This window comes from Diospyros lotus, chromosome 3 (assembly GCF_014633365.1).
Source record: "Diospyros lotus cultivar Yz01 chromosome 3, ASM1463336v1, whole genome shotgun sequence".
Classification (NCBI taxonomy): domain Eukaryota; kingdom Viridiplantae; phylum Streptophyta; class Magnoliopsida; order Ericales; family Ebenaceae; genus Diospyros; species Diospyros lotus.
Genome location: NC_068340.1, coordinates 10,317,458 through 10,338,180, shown reverse-complemented (window position 1 = coordinate 10,338,180; position 20,723 = coordinate 10,317,458). Strand labels below are relative to the sequence as shown.

At 35.2% G+C, this 20,723-nt stretch overlaps 1 protein-coding gene across 1 annotated transcript in view; it reads right to left on the bottom strand.

Annotated features, from left to right (window-relative positions):
* Positions 1-16,180: 16,180 nt before the first annotated feature.
* LOC127797160 (uncharacterized protein At2g33490) overlaps positions 16,181-20,723 on the bottom strand; it is a 52,751-nt gene continuing 48,208 nt past the window's right edge. The window contains exon 11 of the transcript XR_008022137.1: positions 16,181-16,321. The gene's annotated coding sequence lies outside the window, so the exon portion shown is untranslated. The remainder of the gene's footprint in view (positions 16,322-20,723) is intronic.

Here is a 20,723-nt window from a genome sequence, read left to right as displayed (position 1 = left end):
ACTACATGTTTTTAGGTTCATCTAAAGAGATTTGGGAAACCATATGGCAGACTTACTCCAAAATTCATGATGCATCAGTTATATTTGAGGTTAAAACCAAACTAAGTAGCACTAAACAAGGGGGCATGAGTGTTACTGAATACTATAATAAGATACATGGCTTATGGCTAGAGTTAGACCTTTATCAGAATATTAAAATGGTATAGAGTGCTGACACTGCAACTCTTAGTCAAATATTTGAAAGAGATAGAGTGGTTGAGTTCCTAACAGCCCTTAACTCAGAGTTTGATTAGGTTCATGCAAATCTTAAGGAGAGAAAAGCTTCCATCACTCCATAATGTCTTTGCTATGGTTAGAAGTATGGAGAATCGAAGGATAACAATGCTTCATGAAGCTGGATCAAAAAGATCAGCCATGATCTCTAATCGAAGGGCTACTGTAATGACTGAAAATAGTCCAGAAAAATCAGCCATGGTGTCCAACAGAGAAGGCAAATCAAAGATAAAAGTAGGAAGGAGAGGATTTCAGTCTCAGGCTACAAATAAAGAGGCACTATGGTGTACCTTTTGTAATAAACCAAGACATACTAGAGATACTTGTTTCAAGCTCCATGGAAAGGAAATGGTTTTGAATTATGTGGGAAGTTTTAAAAATCTGGCAGCCAAGAATCAGGCATATGTATGCAACAAGGGTTAAGAAGAAGAGGGATTAACTACCCAAATTGAGCTTGCTCCAGGTGCTGATTTTTTAAATACTGAAGAGATCTCTAAGTTAAAGTTGTTCCTCAAGACCCTTTAAGATGGTGCATGCTCTCTTGCACACCAAGACTCCTCAGGTAACTGCCTTCATTCATCATTTTTTCCAACCTTTAAAATTGATAAACATGATGTTTGGATTCTAGACACTGGGGCCACTGATCACATAACACCCCATTCCCATGTTTTTTATGCCTACCACTCTCTTTCCACCTCTAAACAAATCAAAATAGCCAATGGAACATCTGTTCCAATTTTAGGCTAGGGTATAGTCACTTAAACCCTCATTTTTCTCTCAAACAAGTTCTTCATGTACCTAGTTTATCAGCCAATCTTGTTTCTATTCACCAACTAACCAAAGATTTGAATTGTCGGGCTATTTTTTCCCCTCATTTGTGTGAATTTCAGGCCATGACAACAGGGAAGATGATTGGTGTTGTTAAAGAATGCAATGGGTTGTACTACCTGATGAGGGAAGACACTTATCCTACAAAGGAACAACTTCCAGCTGCTGCCTGCTCATCTTAGTCAACCTTCAATTATAGGGGTGTATGGCTGCAACACTATCGATTGGGTCATCCTCCTTTCACTCTATTAAAATCTATGTTTCCTACATTGTTTGGATCTTTAAATCCTAGTCTTTTTCATTGTGATGTTTGTGTTATGTCTAAGCATCATCGTGTGTCGTATCCTCCTAGCAATAAAATCTCATCTACACCATTTACTTTGATTCACTCAGATGTATAGGGACCATCTAAAATCCCTAATTATTCTGGGGCTCGTTGGTTTATCTCTTTCATTGATGATTGTACTTGTATGACTTGGGTTTTTCTATTAAAAGATAAGGCCACCATTAGTTCAGTTCTTCCCACTTTCTATAAAATGATTGCAACTCAGTTTGGTTCGCTTATCAGAAGATTAAGAACTAATAATGTAAGGGATTATTTTAATCATCACTTGCACCAATACTTCCAGCAAGGAGGAATAATTCATGAATCTTCTTGTGTTGATACTCCCCAACAAAATGGGATAGCTAAAAGGAAGATGAGACACCTCTTTAATGTGGCTCGATCTCTTCTTCATCACCACAATGTTCCTAAATCCTTCTAAGGGGAAGCATTCCTTACAATAGCCTATCTCATTAACCGAGTCCCTACCAAGTTGCTACACAATCAAAGTCCTTTACACAGTCTATCCTCCTTCTTTCCCAATCAGTTCTTACATTCCTCTCTTCCCCTTCGGGTGTTTGGTTGTGTATCCTTTGTTCACATTCCCAAACAACACTGCGATAAACTTGATCCGTGAGAAATCAAATGTGTTTTTCTTGGATACTCACCCACTCAAAAGGGGTATAAGTGTTATCAACCTCTCACTCAAAAATTTTATGTCTCCAAGGATGTCCTATTTGTGGAATCTACACCTTTTTTTGGCTCATCCTAAGCTAGTCCCCAGGGGCAGACTTTGGTTCAAGGTGACCACCCTTCTAGTGACAACCCTTCTTATGATAGTGACATCTTTTTTCCTTATGTTCAGCCTATTCTTACATCTTCTCAGCCCTATAACCATCCTATTATCTCCCATTAATCTCCAAACAACATTCATATGAATCAAACCTCAATCAAGGTATGACTGAGCAGGAACAAGGGCAATTAGATACTCAAGAGTTGTCAACCCTTTCTCAGGTATAAAGGATCTCCTTATGTAGTCAAACATAGACAGCCCCAGCATGTACCATCATTAGCTCCTAGTTAAGGTATGAATCACATTCAACCTTCACCCTTAATCCAACCTGATGACCAAGAGCTACCTATAGCCATTTGAAAAGGGAAAAGAAGTTACACTCAACACCCATTAACCAATTTCTTGTCCTACCATCGTCTTTCCCAGAATCACAGGGCCTTCTTAGTATCCTTGGACTCCACTGAAATCCCTAAGTAAGTTAATGAGGGTCTAAAAGATCTGAATGGGAGGCAAGCCATGTTGGAGGAGATGAAAGCTTTGAAGAAGAATCATACATGGGACTTAGTGTCTCAACCACATGGTGTTACACCAGTTGGTTGTAGGTGGATTTTCAATATCAAATACAATGTTGATGAGACCCTAGAGAGATACAAAGCTAGATTGGTCGCGAAGGGCTACACTCAATCATATGGCATAAACTATCTTGAGACATTTACCCCTGTGGAAAAGATGGAAACTATGAGAGTTTTTTTTTATCATTAGCAGCTTATTTTGGATGGAGCCTACAATAGTTAGATGTTAAAAATGCATTCCTACATGGAGATTTGGAATAAGAAGTTTTTATGGAGTTGCCCCCTAGATTTCAGGAAGGGGAAGCAAGGCAAGTGTGCAGACTATGGAATGCACTCTATGAGCTCAAACAATGCCCCAGAGCATGGTTTGGTAGGTTTTCCAAGGCCATGACAGGTATGGGATATCACCAAAGCAGGGGTGATCATATACTCTTCTTCAAGTATTCAGACAAAGAGAAGGTTACCGCTCTATTAGCATATGTAGACGACATAATAGTCAAAAGGAATGATGCAGAGGAACAAAAGATTCTCAAGGACAATTTAGCCAAGGAATTCGAGATTAAAGACCTTGGTCTCCTCAAGTATTTCTTAGGGATTTAAGTTGCTTATTCTAAGGCTGAAATATTTCTCTCCCAAAGGAAATATGTACCGGACATGTTAGCTGAGACATGGGTATCAGGAGGAAGAGAATCTAATGTGCTAGTAGAGCCTAACAGCAAGTTGGGAGTTGATCCTAATAGTCGACCAGTAGATAAGGGTAGATACCAAAGTCTGGTAGGACATTTGATATACTTGTCACACACTAGGCCTAATATTGCTTTTGGTGTTAGTCTAGTGAGACAATTGATGCACAACCAGATAGAAGAACATATGCAGGCAATAAGAAAGATATTAAACTATTTGAAGGTTACCCCAGGTAAGGGGATCTTGTTTAAATTAGGAGAAGAACTGGATATTAAGGGGTTTGCAGATGCAGGCTATGCAGGATCTCTTATTGATAGAAGATCAACTAGTGGATATTGTGTATTTCTTAGTGGAAACCTTGTGTTATGGAGGAGCAAGAAGCAAAGTGTTGTGTCAATATCAAGTGCAGCGGCTGAATTCAGAGCAATGGCTCTTGGCTTATGTGAGGTGTTGTGGCTAAGAATCATCTTAGAAGATTTGAAGATCAAGGTTCAAGGCTCAATCAAGATGTTCTGTGACAACCAATCAGCCATCAACATTGCCCATAATCTTGTTCAACATGATAGGACAAAACATGTTGAAATAGACCGACACTTCATTAAAGAGAAGTTGGATGCAGGCCTGATCAAAATACCCTATGTTTCATCTAAAGACCAAGTAGCGGATGTGTTAACTAAAGGGCTTGCAGCTAAGAGGTTCAAGGATTTAGTATGCAAGCTGGGAATGATTGACATACATTCTCCGGCTTGACGGGGAGTGTTGGATCATAATGATATCCAAGACTAAGACAATGGAGATTTGGTTAGGAATAATTCCTAAACTAGAATTAGGATCTTATATATATCTTTCATTTTTCCTTATTGTTGATTATCTTTTCTTTCTTATATCTTTCCTTTCTGGTTGTTTCCTTTGTTGTTGTATTTCCTCTCTATAAGAGAGCTGATTGTGTTCATAGTTAGAGCAATGAGATTATTAGTGCAATGAGATTATTAAGTTTCTCCTCAAAATTTTTATAGAAAGTGATATTTTCGTATCATTTTATATTTTTCTCTTGAGAGATCCTTACACAGGTTTTGTGTAAACTTGTAAAAGCTAATGCTTTCACCTTTGAAAAGTAATGTACTGGTTGTGGCTGAGCCTCTTATGAAAAAGTCTCATGCAAGGGTTCCTACTTAGTCCGTGAAAAGTAGAGATTACTACTTAGCCTGTGACAAGCAAGGGTTCCTACTTAACCTATTAAAAGTAGAGATTATAGTTGAACTTGTAAAAACTACTATCCTTAGTAAATGTTTTCAAAATCCTTAGTAAAAAGCTAAGGTAATGGATTAAACCAGTTAGCTAAATCACTCAAAAAACTATTGTGTACATGATAATCGTTTTCTATATTCTTTCTAGTAGCACATTTCTTTATTTGTTATGCATATATCTTTCATACATAAATTTAGCAAATTAGATTATTTTTAAAATAGTCATTAAAACATTTTTATGATCCGAATTATTTTAAATATCATACTCTTCTACATTTTCAATATTGTTTCAAAATATTCTCATTTTAAATATACTGCTTTATCTTTACATAAGAATTATATGTATAAAATCTATTTCACATTTAGTTTTCATAAAACATCTCTTTCAATCTCTTCTATGCTCTTTCATGAAATTGCCATCAACATTGATTGTTGTTCCAATTTTCATTATCAACTTAAAAACCTTTTCAAAAAATGTTTCATTGCATATACAAGAGTTTTTATTTCCTACTCATGTAAACTTTCATTATATTCATTTACTTCATGTATTTCAAACAGATTTCCATCATTCTAAAATATCTACATTCTTATATGAGTGTTTTCATATATAAAGTTATTTAGTATCAAAAGCTTTTTCAAATTACACTTTATGAAAAACTCTTTATGTTGTGCATGCATTCATGTTTATTTTATCTGCTGATGCACTTGTTTGTAGTTTATGAAAAGTATTTTCATCAAATAACTTTACTACACCATAATTTTCAAGATCTTTTCACTTTTTTGTAAAAAATGTCCAAAACACTCAATTCACCCCCTCTTAGGTTTTTTTTTCAAAAACAATTAGTGGAGTTCAATTAAACAAACTAAACTAAATCATTCAATGTTGAAGATGATCTATTGAAGTCACCACTTCTTGATTATTCACCTTCTGACTTTATTGAAGTTGTGTTCATTAATTTCAAAAATTGATGCTACTCCATTATTCTTTCAATATCATTAGATATTCCAATTTTTGAGTTTAATAAGAAAGAAAGGAAAAGGTATAGATATCATTCAAATTTATGAAATCAAGACTATGTGTGAAATGGGAGAGAAGGTTTTTGGGAAAAAATGCAAAAAATAATCTTATGTTGCAACTTTTATTCAACTATGTACTATTGTAACTACAAATATGTTAGAAAATATTAATCACTAAGAAGAAGAAATAAAATCTAAAATATTTCAAGTTTCTTTATAACTATTATTTATAGGAACTAAATAATAGCTTTAGTATTTCTTTACATGAATTCTAATAATTTATTTTTTATTTAGATATGTAGAAATTTCTCATAAAAAGAAGAAGGTCAGAGAAAAATTCAATTTCTGAAACAAGTGGAGATTAAGAACATTCTAAGTATAAGCGTGTTGATTTAGACAATCTTGAAGTAGATCCAAGATTGCAAAAGAGTATTTTTTATTATCATCCTAATGAGAGAGATAAAATTTGATGAGCTTATTTTTTGAAAGGTCCATGTCAACCACGAGGGCAACACCTTCCACACACAAAAAAAAAAGAAAAAAAGAAAAACAAGGAAATGGAAAGCGTCATTTCTAGCCAGAATGGTTTGATGAGTTCAACAATTGGTTAGAGTATAGCATTGAAAAAGATGTTGCATTTTGTTTGTGTTGCTATCTTATGAGAGAGCATATTGGTGAGCACCGTATTGGAGGTGAATCTTTTGTTTCAGGGGGGTTCAAAATTTGGAAGAAAAAATACAGAGTTCAGAAGCATGCAGAGGCCCCAAAGTGCTCACAATCATGCTTGGAGCAAATGTTAAGCTTTAATTAATCAAAGGCAACATATTGAAACTCTTTATTCTAGACAATCCGAACAAGCTAGAAAGGAGTGCCAAATCTATTTGACTGCAACAATAGTTGGTATCCAATTTCTTTTGCGTCAGGGATTGGCATTTCGTAGCCACAATGAATCCAAAAGTTCATTAAATCAAGGTTAACTTTTTGGAACTTCTGAAATTTCTTACTGATCACAATGAAAGTATCCACAATGTTGCATTGAATAATGCTCCAAAATTTCTTAAAGTAACAATTCATGATATCCAAAAAGAAATTGCAATTGAAACTACTAATGCAATAATTCATGATCTTGGAGATGATTTATTTTCCATCTTAGTTAATTAATGAGTCTCGTAATATGGAAATCAAATAACAAATGGTCATTCTATTGCGTTATGTGAATAAAGAAGGAAGTGTCATTGAATGGTTTCTTGGTATAGTTCATGTTAAAGCATCAATACAATTTCATTATCACTTAAAGCAGCAATACAATTATTGTTCTCAAAGTATGGGTTGAGTTTGTCAAAATTATGTGGTCAAGGCTATCATGGAGCTAGTAACATGACGAGAGAATTCAATGGTCTTAAAAGTCTTATCTTAAAAGATAATCAATTTGTTTTCTATATTCATTGTTTTGCTCATCAACTTTAATTGGCTCTTGTAATAGTTGCAAAAAGTCATAGTCAAATTGCTCTTCTTTTCAATTTTCTTAATAATGTTGTGAATGTTGTTGGAGGTTCATGCAAGCATTAAGATATTTTAAGAGAAAAACAAGCAAATAGTTATTAAAGCAGTGAGTAATGGGGAAATTACAAGTAAAAGTTGTTTAAATCAAGAAAGTAGTCTCCAAAGACTTGGTGATATATGGTGGGGATCACATTATGGTACATTGATGAACTTGATTGTTTTATATTCCTCTGTTATTGATATACTAGAAATTGTTGAAAAAGATGGTACAAGTTCAAAGCAAAAAGGTGAAGCTTGTGCTTTATTGAGTTTAATTAAATCTTTTAAGTTTGTATTCAACTTGCATTTGATGAAAAATGTCTTGGGCATTACAAGTGAGTTGTCACAAGTATTGCAAAGAAAAGATCAACATATTGTGAATACCATGACATTGGTTAAATTATTCAAATAATGTTTACAAACAATGAGGGATGATGGATGAGAATTGTTACTTGATGAGTTTTCCTCTTTTTGTGAAAAACATAAGATTGTAATTCCTAACATAGATGATGTTTATGTTGTTCTGGGGCGCTCAAAGCATAATGCTGAACATCATACTAATATGCATCATTATAGAGTTGAACTTTTTTATTGGGTGATAGACAAACAACTTCATGAGCTCAACAATCATTTTATAGAGACAAATACTGAGTTACTTCTTTGTGTGGCATGTTTGAATCCAAATAATTCTTTTAATACTTTTGACAAAGGTAAGTTGGTTCATCTTGCTCAATTTTATTCATTAGAATTTTCTAAAGTTGATCTTATGGCACCTAATAATCAGTTTGAGACTTATATAATTGATGTGTGGTCTGCTAATGAATTTTTGAAAGTTAATGGGATTGGTGGTTTTGCAAAAAAAATAGTTCAAACAAAAAAGAATGTTGTATATCCATTGGTGTATATACTTGTGAAATTGACTTTAATTCTTTTTATTGCTATTGCAACCGTTGAAAGAGCCTTCTCAACTATGAAAGAATCGTTTGTGCAGTTGAATGGGTGAACAATTGATGAATGATTGTTTGGTTACTTATATTGAGAAAAAAACAATTGATACAATTGATAATGAAAAAATCATGCAGCAATTTCAGAATATGAAGACTTGACGAGAGCAATTATGATTTTTTGAAGACCTAAATGTAAATATAATATTTTTTTCTTTTGAAACTAAAGAATTTTTTTGAAAAACATGTGTTGGAGTTTATGTAAAAACACCATAATGATATTTGATATGATATTTTGACGTTATATTACAATATTTTTTTTTTTATCAATGTGGATAATTTTTGTATAACTATTCCCATAAATTAATAAGTTTAATTTTGAGTCTAAATTTATAAATAGATGTGATGTGGCATTTTTGTTAACTTAATTAATTATCTATTGCCTGCAAATATTTAGTTTTATTTGCTTATTGATAATTAATTTCAGTTTAGTACCGATCATGGGCCTTCTGTGGGTCCTAAAATATTGTTGGATATTGTGGATTAGTTCTACATAAACAATTAAGTCATAATATTTTAGTTGTGCATTAAGAGTGATGACTTTGAAGCCTGGCGATCTGTTGATCCCGAAGTGCATAGCTAAATGTTTAATTTAATTGTTTGCTTTGAACATGTGCATTGAATGTCTTTTGTTATCCCTGATTTAGTGATCAATGGCCACCAGTTCAGTTGCTGGAAACATAACCAGGATAGATAAGTTGGATGAGTCTAACTACTCCACATGGGAGAAGCAGATTCAGTATCTACTTCAGATGGAGAAAGTATGGGACGTTTTGGAGACTTCACATCCCGTGCCGCAAGGGGAAAATGTTTCTATAATACCCCATATTTTTGTGAAGATGCCACGTATTTTAAGTGAGTTTAAAATACTGAAAATATGTTTGAATTGGTAACGAGTGACCAAATCAGTCGTAGGGAGTACCCTCGAGCTTAGATTCCTAAGGTTAAAGGTATATTTTTGATGAGCGTCTCGAGACGAGATTTATGACGCTGAAAGAAATCAAATCAGAAATGGTTTTCGATTAAGCTAAGTTGTAGCCTAAAAAGACCGAATGATGGTAAGGGGCTTCCAAAAAATCGTATATATTGAGTAATTTTGAGTTATTAATTTTGGGATTTTAAGTATCTCGATAAATTTGATATTTGAGGGTGTAATTGTAATTAGAGAATTATTTAAACGAAATAAGAATAAAATTAAGAGCTTATGTGGTAAAATATTGAAGTTGAGGACTTGAAATAAGGGCCAAAGTGTTATTTGAAAGAAGTTTGGAGTTTTAGCTTGGATTTCAAAAGTTGAATTCATTCTAGCTTTGGATTTCAAAAGCCATTCAATTATAGGTTTGAGTCTTTGGAGTCCATGGCTAAGATTGTGACAAGTGGCATAATGTGATTGGTTGGAGAAATCTATAAAAAGGCACCATGGGTTGTTCTCAAATCATTCCAAACAACTTTGAGAGTTGAGGCACTCTAAGAGGAGGAGCTTTCTCTAGAGAGAGAAAAGAAAGTTCGGCAAGGAGGGGGGAAGAAAGCGGCGGAGAAGAGACGGAGAACGAGCCTCGTCGGAGTTACGATTCTTCTTCGGAATTTGCCAAAATCAGTCAGAAAAAAAGTGAGGTAAGTCCAATTTTTTTGATAACCTTGTAGAGGGGGAAGAGAAGGTCGCGTAGGTTCAAACGGGGGTCGAATCAGAGTTAAAATGAGGAAGTTATGGCCGAAATACCAACCCAAGGCAAAGCAGTCTGAGACTGCTGTGCAGTGCATGAGATACACACACCGGATAATAGCTGCGCGTGAGGGCGCGTGGCTAGAATTCTTGGGGAGCGTGAGGGCGCGTGAGAGGTCATTTTTCCATGAAATTTTCCAGTTATGCCCCTAATTTAATACCCTTAAATCCTATATAAAAATATTTGGGTTTAGGTTTACCAAAATGTGTATTTTCTGTAGAAACCTAGGCCGTTTGTTGTGAAATTATACCGTCGAAGAGATAAACCAACAAAGTGAGACTCCTATACTTCAAATCCTATTTTTTATTCTCTTATGAGAGATTTCTATTGCATGAGACATGTTTCGTGAAGTTCTTATACATAAACATTTGTTATTCTCTTACGTGAAATCATGTTGCATATATGAAATGTATTTTTCTGAAAAATATATGCTATTGGTTTTTTAACTGTTGCATTTATAAAATTGGTGTGGCCATACTGTTGTACCTATTTGTTGTTGGCAGAGGACAAAAGTCGGATATCCCCCGAGAGGCGCTATGCGTGCACCATCAAGAAAACTCTCGTAGGGAAAATCGTGAGCCTAAGGAACAACAGATGTGGTGCTTGCATGAGTGCTATGAAGTCGGGCCAAAGTGACATGGTTAGGGACCTCCCGAGAGGCGCTATGCGTGCGCCATTGAGAAAGCTCTCGTCGGAGGAGGCTAACGTGTTCACGAGGCACTTCGGAGTAGTTCTCGTTGTCTTCTCATACATTTTATACCTGATCATGCATCGATATAAACTGTTTTTGGAGTTTCTCACTAGAAGATTCATGTTCTAATTGGACTATGTCCTTGGAATATTCAAACATTCCAGATTCAATGAGCGGCTCTAAGGGAAAGGGGGTAGTTGAAGAATAAGTTTAATTTGCTATCTATCGCATGTTTAGAATATTTTCATTTATATGCGAACCTATGTATGTCTTGGATATGTTTAAGACGTTCAATTACATCTTGCGAGAGATGATGTCCATGTAATTTTTTATGATAAATAAAGCATTATGGTTGTGAACCATATCAGGTTTGATCTAGCTTCCGCATTTGAAATTTCAATGCCTGTCTTAGCTATTCAATAATTGGGTTTGTTAAGCTGAGAATATGAAAATTAGGGTTTTTGGGATGTTGTGTGATGTATGACAGCTATTGAGATATGAAAAATTTTATATTCCCAAAATCCTAAGTTATAACACGCTCAAGAAATTTGGGGTGTTACAGTTTCCTTGGCGACACAATGGGCCTATGACAAATGGCTTGAGAGGGACCGTTATGCTCGTCTTGCGATGCCTGTTAGCATGTGGGCCGATCTCATGGGCCAGTTTGAGTCTTGCCAGACTGCCATGGAAATGTGTTAAAAGTTTAAGATCACTTTTAGTGAGACATCTACAACAAAGCTTCGTGCTTTATAATTAAAATTTCAACATTATGTCAAAGACCTGAGGCACAGTATGGCTGAGCATTTGAGAGTGATGGGTTCACTTATCAGATATCTTCAGAGTGCGGGAGTAGCGCTTACTGATGAGCAGCAACTCCTAGGGGTGATCAGATCCTTTCCTGACCCTGAGTGGTGTCAGATGAAGCTCCTTATAACACATAGTGAAAATATCAAAACTTTTGATGATATTTCATGTCACTTAAAGCTTGAGGCGGAGTGCGTTGAAGCAAACTGTGCGACGACTTTTGTAGCGAAGGTCGATAGATGTGAGGGCTTCGGGCCTAAACGCAAGAGACAAGGATCGAAGGCATCAAGGCCTACACCTAATATTGGCAAGAGCAAAAAGGCCAAAAGAGGGACACGTGGAAAGAAAGACTTGTCCAAATTGAAATGCTATAATTGTAAGAAGAAGGGTCACTTCGCTCAGGATTGTCTAGAGCCAAAGAAGGTATATTTCTCTTCTTATTCCCCTTTGATTCACGTTACTCGCATGCATTAGTTGCATACTCACGTCCTGAGTGGATTGTGGATACAGAAGCAACATGACACATAAGTGTTGAGAAAGAAGGGTTTGTGGATTACCACCGAGTGCCAGCGGGAACTCAGTACGTCACGCTTGGGAATGGCACACAAGAAGAAGTTCTTAGAGTTGGTTCGTTCCAGCTCAAGATGAAGAATGGCAAGATTCTACTCCTAAAGGACGTTATGTATGCTCTTGGAGTCCAGTGTAATCTATTATCAGTAGCATGTTTATTAGGACAAGGCTATTCTTTTCTTTTCCGTGATACTGGCGTGAACATCTATTTGGATGATACATTCTTTGGTGGTGGTTTCTTAGTGGATAGTTTTTTTAAACTTAATTTGGATCATGTTTTTAATAACCATTCTATTACTTTAGTTTCTTCTACTTCTTCTAACATAAATGTTGATTGTGATTTATGGCACAAGAGACTTGGCCATGTGGGTCAAGAAAGGATGGCAAGGCTAGCGAGAGAAGGTCTATTGGGATCTCTCAGTAAAGTGAGACTCACTGTGTGTGAGCCTTGCTTAGCCGGTAAGGCCAAGAGGAAACCTTTTGGTAAGGCTTCCCGTGCATCTTGTCCTTTGGAGTTAGTTCACTCCGACATATGCGGTCCTATGAATGTGAGGGCACGTCATGGTGCATCATACTTTATTACCTTCATAGACGATTATTCACGTTTCAGTTACATGTGTCTGATTTCTCACAACTCAGAAGCTTTAGATTGCTTCAGACACTTTGTGCATGAGGTTGAAAATCAGATGGATAAGAGCTTAAAAACTCTTCGAACCGACAGAGGCCGTAAATATATTTCTAATCAGTTTAAAAGTCTATGTGAGGAAAAAGGTATAGTTCAACACCTAACAATTCCTGGCACTCCGCAACAAAATGATGTTGCAGAATGTCAAAATAGGACTTTGTTGGAAATGGGTAGATCGATGTTGGCGCAGGCGGATCTCCCGATTAGTTTCTGGGGAGATGCATTGTTGATTGCTGCCTACATTCTTAACCGTGTTCCAAGCAAGTCCGTGCCTTCTACCCTTTATGAGTTATGGACTGATAGAAGTCCAAATTTGGATCACTTGCGGCCTTGGGGATCAGCTGGATATGTTCATAGCACGTCCCACAAGTATGGAAAACTTGGATCAAGAGCCAACAAGAAGGTGTTCATTAGGTATCCTACGGGTTCAAAAGGATACGTCATGTATGGTGAACATCCTAGTAGGGGTTTGACTGAGACAGAATCTCAGGATGTAGAGTTTCTTGAGGATGAGTTCCCAAGAATTGGTGAGGTTGATAAGGACTCCCAATTGTATGAGTTACAAGAGGGAGTTCCTTTTGTCAGTGGGAGAATTCCTATAGTTAGTAGGAGTGAACCCATAAACAGCACTTCGGAGACTCAAGTAATTCGACGTAGCCAGCGTGAGCTTATCCCTCGTTGTCATTTCAATGATATTGAGGGAAGGGTACTTATGTGTGCCATGTCAGATGACAGTGAGGCGACTTCTTTTGAAGAAGAAATGGCCGAGATCAACGGTTGATCGTTATGAAAGAGGAAATGGACTCAATGGATAAGAACAAGGTGTGGGAACTTGTTGATCTTCCACCAAATAGGAAGGCGATTGGTAACAAGTGGGTCTTGAAAATCAAACGCCGAGCTGATGGATCGATTGACAAGTATAAAGCCCGATTGGTCGCGAAAGGCTACACCCAAATGGAGGGTGTAGATTTCTTAGAAACATTTTCTCCTGTGGTGAGATTTGACTATATTCACCTGATTCTAGCCATCGTCGCTCATTTAGATCTTGAGCTACACCAGATGGATGTTAAGACAGCATTTCTCAATGGAGAATTAGATGAGGAGATATATATGGATCAACCTATCGGTTTTGTTGCTGAAGGGCAAGAGGGCAAAGTGTGCCGTCTCAAACGATCCATATATGGTCTCAAGCATTCGTCTAGACAATGGTATCTACGGTTTCATGAAGCCGTCACCTCTATTGGTTTGACCATGATGGAGGAAGACCATTGTGTGTATATCCAACGGACAAAAGATGGGTTCTTGATTTTTTCCTTATATGTAGATGACATCTTATTGGTTGGAAACAACTTGGAGATGATTAACACCATTAAGGAATGGCTATCCTCTTTCTTTGAGATGAAGGATTTAGGGGAAGCGAGTTATATCCTCGGAGTTAAGATCTCGAGGGATCGCTCAAGGAAGCTTTTGAGTTTGTCTCAAGAGACTTACCTTCGTAAGATCCTTGAACGGTTTAATATGGATAACTCAAAGCCTGCTGATACTCCAGTTGATAAGGGTTTCACCTTGAGTACTAGTCAGTGCCCTAAAATAGAGGAAGAAAGGAAACTAATGGAAAAGAAACCATAAGCCAGTGTTGTTGGGAGTCTCATGTACCTTATGAAGTGTACTCGTCCTGATATCTGTTTCGCCGTTGGGCTAGTAAGTAGATACCAAAGTAATCCTGGTGAGAAACATTGGAAAGTTGTTAAGAGAATCATGAGGTATCTACGTGATACTTATGATTATACCCTAGCTTTCCAAGGTGGAGATATGAAAGTACATGGTTACACTGATGCTGATTTTGGCGGAGATAAAGATGATAGTGTCTCCACATCAGCATATGTTTTCACTCTTGGTGGAGGCTCTATTTCTTAGCGATGCAAGAAGCAAGATTGTGTTGCTCAGTCAACCATGGAAGTAGAGTATATGGCTAGCTCAGAAGCTGGAAGACATGCATCTTGGCTTATTGCTTTCCTTCGAGAGCTCGGGGTAACAGCTCAGGCTGATGAACCAGTCAAAATTCGTATTGACAATACGACTGCGATGCAGTTCGCACATGACCCCAAATTCCATGATAGAGGAAAGCACATAAGAAGAAGATATCACTACATTAGAGGATTGATCAGGAACAACGAAGTGATTTTAAGTTATATTCCTAGCGCTGAAATGTTGGCTGACCCATTGACAAAGCCACTTAGTAGGAATGTATTTGAATCCCATGTGAGGCATATGGGATTACGTAGAATTTGAGTTCTACATTTGATCACTATTACGAAATTCATTTTGATTTATGTTGATGGATATTTGTTATCTTCTTTCTATTTTCATTATATGACATTGTGTTATTGATATGGAAAACATGAAAATAGTCGCACACATTCGTGAATGTCACCAGGTCTGGATCGGTCCACTCACGAGGATAATTGCCCTGACACTTGTGTGGTGTGCAGGATGAGACAACTTACTCTTGGACTTATGTGGTAAGTGTAAGTGGCTTGATACATGAGGGGTATCCAAGGTTGTTATTGTGGCCTTAGTACGGCTAAGATGAGACTTATTTGAAGAAGTCAAATATGGATATATTCTGAATTCCATATTAAGCCTGATAAAAGCAAGATGTGAGTACTCATAAGTTGAGTGACTCAGGCTGGTGCCTATGTGGTGACTGGGCCGACATCTATAAGGTGTTTTGAGTGTGACATCCTTGATTAGTGAGAGCTCCACCGTAGCTTGTGTTAGAACGGGTAGGTGCTATGGCACACACCAAGAGGGGGGTGAATTGGTTATTTTAAAATTTTATTTGAACTTGAAAAACCTTTTGATACAAATTGAGGTTTTAGGACTTAAAAACGTGAAGCATATAAAATGATAGATGTAAGTTTACAAAGAAAAATATGTGAACCAAGTGAGGAAAAATGAAATGCTTGGAAAGATAAATAAATCAAGAAGCACAAGCACAAGAAACACAAGGATTTATAGTGGTTCGACTTAATCCAAGCCTAATCCACTACCTTAGCTCCTCACTAAGGATTTTGCAAACAATCCACTAAAACCCCCTACTTAAACCAAGTAAGTCCTCTAGTCCAAGACTAAGAATTACAAACTCTTGCTTATACAAGCAAGCCCTCTAGCACCTAGCTAGGAATTACAGCCCCTTGCTTTAACGAGCAAGTCCTCTAGCACAAAGCTAGGAAAATAAAAGTGATACAAATGTAAACGAGATGCTAAGAGTTGGCACTCTTAGTTACAAGTTCTCTCACAAAGAAAACAAGGCTTGAATGAATTAATGCAAGTTAAAATCAAAGCCTTGAAGAGAGAAAAAATTAAAGCCCAATCACTATAAATACAAACGAGAGTAACAGTAAGCTCAAATTATTTCATTCTCATCCATTAGCCTTCTCTTGATCTCCTTGATATGTATATATAAGCATCCCAAGAGTCTTGCACAAAACTAGTCGTTATTGAGCCGTTGGAGAATGAGAAATTAGCCGCTGGAGATTGAAAAACTAGCCGTTGTAAATTTCTGTGAAACACATAGTCGACAAATCAAATGGGTTAGTCAACTATTTCTTCAAATAAAACTAGGCATAGTCGACTATTTCTCAACCAAAACTTCTCATAGTCGACAGATCCTTTTACATAGTCGACAGATCAAAAATACAAGAAAAATTTTGAAATTCATGAACAAAAATAGTCGACAGATGAAAAGCCATAGTCGACTATCCTTACATGATAGTCGACAGATGCAATAATAGTCGACAGATGCAAGATATAGTCGACAGACTAAACAAGCATAGTCGACTATTCTTATGCATAGTCGACAGATTGAAGCACATAGTCGACAGATGAGGAATGAAATATTTACATTTAAGTAAATGTCCTCATTTTGTTTAATTTATATTTTACCTTCCATTTACTTTAATACATAAATGTAAATAAGAAAGTACCCCCCATTTGGATTCAATAAAAATATCAAAAAAATCAAAATCCATAAGAATAAAAAAGTAGAATTTGGATTTTAGTAGGAACTTAGGATTTTGCGATTTTACCACCTCCAAAATATACACTTTCTATTTCTTGAAAAATTCGTTAAAAATTATTTTACCACTAATGAATGTTAGCTATTGAATTACCAGGAGTTAGTTTTCTAAAAAGGAAACATTTTCATATATGTCTCCTTATAAGGTGCTAGTCTTCGAAACTTAGAAAAAAATATTGAAACGTTATCAAAACGAGTTTCAAGATATGATGCATGAACTAAAGGATTTTTCATACGATTAAGTTTTAAGCCAAAACCTTTTATGCACATTTCAAAATATGAAAGCTTATTCTGAAGTATGAGATTAACATAAATGATTTTTCATACTTAAAATTAGATTTTCATCAAACACATTTATGTTCAAGTTGGTCTTTTGCCTTAGAACAATTTTAGCTCTATGTTGACCAACGACTTTAAAGCTAATTTGAAAAATATTTTAGGAGATTCTTTTAAGACTAAATACTTGACTTTGCTAATCTCCAACTAATATAGGAAATCATAAATCTTTTTGGTTTTCATTTTAACAAAGTACTTGAAATTGATTTTTGTTGAAAACCATAGACTTGACTCATGACTTAGGGATAAAACAAGGTATTATTTTTCATCATCAAAACTAAACACAAGGGTAGAACATCAATCTCCCCCCTTTTGAAGATGACAAAACTTAAAATCAATTTCACAAATCTCTTCCCCCTTTTTGTCATAAATCAAAAAGGTAAGGCTTTTGAAAAAATAGACTCTTCCTTAAACCAAAAGATAATCTTTCTCCCCATTTTAAACTCTCCCCAACGATAGTTTGAAAAACTTCATTTTGAAATAAAAACATTTCAAACGATTTCACAAATCTTAAAATAGATAATCTCCCCCTTAAACCAAAATCTTTTCAATAGAAATGAATTGAAGATAAACATAATCAAGTAAAGATAATTTTAAAAACTAGAGATAGCTCCTCCTTAAGATGACATTATTAATATCAAATATAATTTTTGAGCACATGTCATATATATATCAAAAAAAACTTTTTTTTTCATGAGATGCCAAAAAAAAATTTCATACCATATTGCAAACTCATGATCATATCAGAGCCAATCTATATCTTTCAAAGTAATCACTCATATTTAACCAATGATAGATTTGAGAGACATGAAGGATCAAAACTTCTTCAGATAAAATCACTTGAACTCAAAGATTGATAGGGATTTATCTAGAGTTTGATTTCGAATAGATTTGGACATGATACCAATTGATATTTTCTTTTTGAGCAAGATTCCTTGAATTTTTGCTAGGGCTATAGCATTTGTATTGGCACATTTGATTTGGAATATTGTGGGGATTTATGCCATAGTCTTTTTGTTCCATCCATAGGATTCGAGCAACTATATAATCACTTTTAGTGAAAGATAATGGAATGGAAATTCACTTCCTTCTAAACAAAGACACTATAAAATTTCTTATAACTTGTCGTGGATCACTAGTGTTCTTTTTAGCTATTTTGCCTCCAAGATGGGATTTCTTAGGATTGGATTAAAATCTAGCATATAGGCAAATACTAAACATGATGCTCATATCCTACTAGCTATCAAATATAGCAATGGTCCAATCATAAGTCTATATAGCTCATTTTCCACCATTTGGCATTTCTCATAATTGTCTAGGCTTGATGTACTACTCTTTTGAGTGGCTACTAATTTGTTTTTGAAGAAAATTAGACTTCTTAAGAAGATGTATTTTTGAAGAAATATATAAATTCCTTTATCTTCTTGCCTAGATTGCAATCTTTAGAAGAGTTTTTAACTTTCCTACTATGCTCATTTCAAATTTCCCTTGGCATTATATTAACAATTTGATTCCATAGGGATTTATTTGAGGATTTGAATAAAATGTTATCTTCATAGATTATTTGTAGATTCATAAAATGTCCTTGCTATGAGGCTTAGAGTAATGTTATATCTATTTGACCTCTTTTAGATTCTTCTTCTAAAATAAACTTGCTAGGACTTTCATGTCATGACTTAGGGGTTTGTTTTCAACAATATAGTGCCTTGGAGAGTTTGAGCACATAATTCTCATATTGAGGATTCTTAAGATTGGGAGTTTGTTCCGCATACACTTCCTCATTTATAACCACTTAAAGACACTCTTGACATTCTCTTGATGAGCTTAAAGGATTTGTGGCATGCTAATGCCAACAACATTCTTATGGTTTCTAGACTTGCTACAGGAGCCTAGGTTTCATCATGATCTTTTCCTTTTTCTTGACTATACCTTTAAGCTACTAATCTAGCTTTATTCCTCTTTTATCCATTTTGATTCTAAACAATCATTTGGTTCATATGGTTGGGTGATCTTTAGGTCTTGGAACCAATCACATACACCACTTCTTTCAAATTTATTTAGCCCTTCTTGCATAGCCATAAACCAATTTTCATCCATTAGAGCTTTCTTAATATTTTTGGGTTCAATTTGAGAAAGGACAAGCTACATATTTTCTCTCTTGAAAATGATGATTCTCTCTTTTAATGAGTTACATTTTCTTCCTTAAGCATTTAAACATAATATCATTTGATAGATTTGATTCTTTTGATCTAATGAGAAATTTTTCAAATTTTTATCCTAATTCTTTATCACCACCTTCCTTGGGTTTTGGAACTTCAACCGTCACATAATTAACTATAACTAGAATAGATTCTTCTATTATTAGAGTCTTATTATTAAATACTCTATATGCTTTACTTTGAGTAGAATATCTTAAGAAAATTCTTTCATCACTCTAAACATCAAATCTTTCCTAAAGAGTTTTTACCACTGTTAAGGATAAAACATGTACTACCAAAAATATGAAAATATGGAATATTTGGTTTATAACTCATAAGGGTTTTCTTTAAGATAGGCTTTATAGAAATCATATTCAACATATATCATGAGGTGTTAATGGCTTAGACTAAAAAGGAATTTTGTCACATAGCACAACTTTAGCCATTTATTGTAAAGATCTATTTTTCTTTTCAACTACCTCATTTTGTTCTAGCACTTAGAAAATTATGATCATTACCATTTTCCTCACAATAGTGCTTGAATTGTTTATTTCAAAATTCTCCCCATGATCACTTGAAATTTTTGAAATATATATATATATATTCATTTATTAGAAGATTTCAAATTTGACTAAACATTTGACTTATTTTAAGCAAGAAACATTACCTATTGAATCAAGAGTAGTCATCTAAACCGACAAGAGTAAAATGTTTTCCATCAAGGCTATTGATACTCATAGGTCCAAAAAGATCTAAATGAAGTAAACTTAGAGGCCTAAGGGTTGAACCCTCATTTTTAAGCATAAACTTATTTATTTGCCTTTCATTCATACACCACAAATGTGGTTTCTTTCATATTTGTTTTTAGGCAATCTCTCAACAAAATCACGTTGGATAGATAGTCAACAACATTCATGCTCACATGACCTAGTCTTTTATGACATAGCCAAGTTTTGAAGGCTTAAATGATATACTTATTTGTTAGCCTTTCATGGATGCCTCAAATATTTTTCATATTTAAGGTTTAGGCAATTTCTCAACAAGATCATATTTGGATAGATTATAGAAGCATATTCATATTTGCATGACTTAGTTCATTATACCATAGATAAATAGATGGGAGATGAATGATACTAGGCATTTCTCTTATACTAGATGAGAATAAGTCTATGCACAATTTCTATCCTATTTTCTATGATCTTCATTTCATTTGCTTTGTGACAAGATACTTCACATGAATTAGCATTAAAGCATACTTATATCTCTTATTACATAATTGACTTGTGCTAGTTAGGAACATTTATCAAGAAAGCATTTCTAGCATATATCAATAAACTTTATTTTCCCTTTAC